The 4,699-nt window shown below is 38.2% G+C and overlaps 1 pseudogene; it reads left to right on the forward strand.

Annotated features, from left to right (window-relative positions):
- The first annotated feature begins 2,789 nt into the window (after window positions 1–2,789).
- Window positions 2,790–2,908, forward strand: LOC120600420 (uncharacterized; annotated as a pseudogene).
- The last annotated feature ends 1,791 nt before the right edge of the window (window positions 2,909–4,699 follow it).

Raw genomic sequence — 4,699 nt, forward strand, 5'->3', positions numbered from 1 at the left:
TACTGCCTGCAGGCCCAGAGCCCCAGCGCTGCCGGGGCCTCCCCGCTCGGCCGCGAGCTCCGCTCTGCGGCACGCTACATGTGTCCCTCCTTCCTGGCCTCGACAACACGTTAGGAAAATCAGAGTCTGGGGCAGCCTGTCCTCAGAGTAACCGTCCCGCCGGATGAGGCGCCGCCGCGGACAGCCCCGCATCGGACAGGGCGAAGGCCCCCGGAGACGGCGGGAGCGCCGGCGGTGCGGTTGCGCGTGGCGGGGGCTGGGGTGGGCGGTCTGGGCTGAGGGCCGAGGCCGGCCACCAGCCCTTCCCACTCCGGCTGTCGTCGCCCCTTCTGGGTCCGCAGGTTAGTGTCGTTGCAGCCGCTCTGAGCGGCGTCCAGGACAAGGAATCCCCTTCCCCAGGCCCCGTCGGTCCACCGGGGCTTTGTACGCAGGCAGTCGCTGTCAACTCCCACCCCCCAAACGCTCAAGAAGCACGCGGACAAAATTGATGCAGCTGAAACAACTGTGAAATCGGGACAGCTGGGCTTGCTTAATTAAACACAAATACTGGTTTGTTATCTCACCACAGAAAAGCAGAAAAAAATATAGGAAGTCCCGGGTCTCGTTAATGGAAAATTCAAACGTGCTCCAGTAACTTACAGGAGTTATTTTGTAAATGCCATATTTACAAATAACGTGCACACACCAGGAAGAGAGTAGTACTGATTCTAAATTCCCAATTAAACAACTTTTTTAACTAACTGAAGATAATTCGAAATTTTTAAATCTTAGAAAACAGTGCCTGAAAATGTAGCTGCTGCTTTTATTCAGGAAAAAAATTTAATCTGAAAAGACTCATTTTCAGTATTTTACCTGGGAAAATGGTTCTTTCCTTGAGATTACTCTGAACGACTTATTTGAATTAGTTGGAATGAAATGGAGTGGTTGGGAAAATCTTGTCACCCTAACAGCTTGTTCTTTTGAGGTACAAATTGTTAAGGAAAGGAAGAAAAATCCTGTGGCTATCGCAGTTTTATCCAAATCTCACTATCTTAAGACAGCCATCCATAGGATGAAACAATGTAGTTTTGTACAAAATTCCACACTTCTACAATCGATGTCTTGCTGCATTTTCCAAATGTTTCACAGCGTCACTGATCTGAGTGTTTCTAACACCAATTGTGTGGCTGCGAAGTGTGAGAAATTATATATTCATGTCCTTTTTCTAGGGGGTAAAAAGAGGCCTAATATTTTACAAAAGTAAAAAACAGTAGCAAATAAGTCAGTTTTTAAAAAGTTATATCTGGCTTTTCAAAAATTCTCTGAGCAGCAGGAAGTTAAAGTCAAGCTAAGTAAGACATTGATAGAAATTGTGCCTGATTTCCTTCAGGGAACGAGATGAGCAGAAGGAACGGAAAAAATAACAGGATGAAAGACCAAAAAGAAAAAACATCCTTCTCTAAAGGAGACCTGAGAAAAAATAATTTGAACAACAAAGGAGCTTGGAAAATTTTAATACAATAGTTTCTTGGTTTTTTAAGACTGGCATGTCATTTGAAGATAAACGGAAGTATTGAAACTGACCTAGAAATAGATAATATTAGAAAAAAATACTGGAAATATTCTTTGGTCTAAGATCACTATATACTAGCAACCTTACACAACCATTCAAATTCATTAATCAAAAAAAAGAAAGGAAAATTACAGCTAATAGAGCTATTATTTTATGTAAAGACCTTTTTCTTCTAGTCCCTCTCAACAGACTTCCAAGAAAGGAGTTTCAATGAAATAGTTTATGTATCCTTTTTAAACAGATAATCCTAAAGGAATAATACATTTGGAAAAACAATGAGCATACAAATCTTTCTTACCTTCTCCACAAGCTCCTCCCCTCCCTCTCTTTTCCCTCTCCTTTTATCTTCCCCCTCCTCTCCCTAGATTGGTTGCTTAACTCTGGAATTCCTGTATCTACTTTGGAGAGCCTTCAGTTATGCAGGAGACACTTCAACTTGAAGTATATCAGAATCCTGGGAAGACAAAAAGTAAAATCTTTCTGGAATCAGAAATCTCCTAAAACCATACCTATTGCCCAAGAGTCAAACCAGAAGTCTCTTTAAGTCACTCCAAAGTCAAACTTAGAATTGTCTCAGATCAAGCCAGAGGAACTGTGCTAGAAATGCACCCCTATGTATAGTGCTAAGTGGATGCATTTAAGGCAAACCAGTGCTCCCTAGCCTGCAGAGAGGTAAGTAAATACATAATCATTTCAAGAGACATAATAATATTGGAAAACAAGGTAGAAACCTATTATCAAGAGCCATAGAAATATTTATGCATTTTGACCCAGTAAGTCCTCTCAAACTTTTATTTCATATAATTTCAAATAACAAAAGTTGTATGAATTTTGGTGACATTTATATACATATATACATATATGTGTGTGTGTGTATATATATATAAATATATCTAAATGTATAAAACAACAGATAATTCTAAAGGATTTATAAATATATAAAACAACAACAAAAGTTTCTTAGTCTCTACACTATTGACATTGTGAGCCTGTTAGAGGTGTCCTGGGCATTACAGGATGTTTACCAGAATCCCTGGCCTCTCTCCACTCAATGCCAATAATATCCCTCAATGATTGTGACAACCAAAAATATCTCTAGATATTCCCAATGTCCCTTAGGGGGCAAAATCACCTCTTAAGAACTACTGGCGTAGATGTTCAACTGCAAAAAAATAGAGGAACACACAAGTAAATATGTCAACAAGATAGTATATTCACCATTTAAAAGAGCTATGAAGTCTATGGCCATGCCACCCTGAACAAGCCCAGTCCCATCTGATCTTAGAAGCTAAGCAGGGTTGGGCCTGGTTAGTACCTGGGTGGGAGACCACCTAGCAAGACCAAGTGCTGTAGGCGTAAAAAATTAAAAAATAAAAGATTGTAAGCTGACAAAGTCCTTGCAATCTGTGAGGCCAACCAAGGGTTGCCTCACCTAAAAAAAAATTAAAAATAAAAGAGCTATGAAGACATAAAAAGATGGAAAAGTCTTTCAAGAAGTTTTAAAATGTTCACCTTTTGGTCCCCATAATTGCACTTCCAGGAAATAATCAAGAGGGACATTGTGAATAATCACCAAAAAAGGAAATAAATGTCTTGCAACTAAAAAGCTTATACAATCATTAAAAGATAACTGTAGCAAAATTTTATAAAGATAAAAGTAAAATTTTGTTAAAAGTTTTGTTAAAAAATAAAAGGTATATCAATATTTATGTAGAAAGGAAGACTGGCAGGAATGAATATTATTACTCAGAATCAGAAAAGTTATCTTTTCGCATGTTTATATAATTTTCACTTTAAGAATAAACCAAAAATTGTGTATTTTTACAATTATGTAAAGAAATGTATGTGTGGATAAAGATTAGAAATTAAAATTGGAATTCCGTTATGGGAATATGAGTGAATTAAAATTTTTATTTAAAAAATTTTTTACTAATCAATGTTTTTAATACATATATGGATACATACATATTCTACACATACCTGAATAAAGCCATATTTGTAAAAAAACTTCTTTATAGTCCTAGTAATGTATATCTGGCCACATAAGACTTAAAGTTGAGAAATATAATTATAAATGTGACAGATTTCTTACTGGAGGAGTAAAAGCTGCTTTAGCCCTGTGGTTCTCAAACTTTAGTGAACTTCAGAATTATCGAGAGGGCTTGTTAAACCTTTAATTGAGTGATTCCTGGGCTCTATCTCCAAAGCTTCTAATTCAGTAGGTTGGGGTTCAGCCTCGGGTATTTGTACTTCTGACAGATCTCACCCTCTCTGAACCATACTTCCAACTCTGTCTTCACCATTGATTACTCATGGTGAGGGTAATCAATCACAAGAGTTTGAAGAGTGCAGATATTGTCTATATTTGGCATAACTGCAAAATAAAAGGTTTGTCCAATTTGTTCACATTCATTTTATGAAACAGCCTCAAGTCACTGGCCCTACTTGAAGCTAGTGGTGGACAGAGAAGTAGGATTGGAGCATTAATGGTGTTAGAAGAACTTGATATTGTCACACCAATGTAAAGGCTGCCTAACTGACAAGCATTCAGGAAGCCCAATTTGGGCATTTTTGGTATTCTCATGACAAGTGCTATGTAACTATTGCATCAATAAGTCAATGAACTCTTATTGATTCCTGGCTCTCAGAACTTTGTTATTTGCTGAGACTATGAAGATGAAAAGCGGTGATACCTGCCCTCGAGAAGCTTACAGGACCATTCTCTAAATACGTTTGTGCAATATGTACATTAAGATTCAGTGAATGTATGGTATTGTGAAATGGGACAATATTTCTCTACATTTTATACCCCAGCTGACACATTTAAAGTGCAATAAACCTGGTTCTTGGCTTTGAGTGTTGACATTATCTTGGATCCCATCTTCTTCGCCATGACCCAAGGATAAAAAGCTGGAAGATTTCTACAGTATCACCATTCTGTCTCCAGATTTCCTGCTGTATTCAAGAATTCAGTATTCAATATTCCTGTAATATTCACAGAGGTAGCTCAAGTACTCAATTAACCTGAGTTAGAACCTGAAGGACATTTGACAAACTACACAACAGTTTAGTTGTCTGTGTTACAAATTCAGTTGATGTATTTCTCAGGGATTTTGACAGGGATTTTGACAAGGTTTTAAAGCTCTA

Source organism: Pteropus medius, unplaced genomic scaffold (genome assembly GCF_902729225.1).
Source record: "Pteropus medius unplaced genomic scaffold, Ma_sr-lr_union100, whole genome shotgun sequence".
Lineage (NCBI taxonomy): Eukaryota > Metazoa > Chordata > Mammalia > Chiroptera > Pteropodidae > Pteropus > Pteropus medius.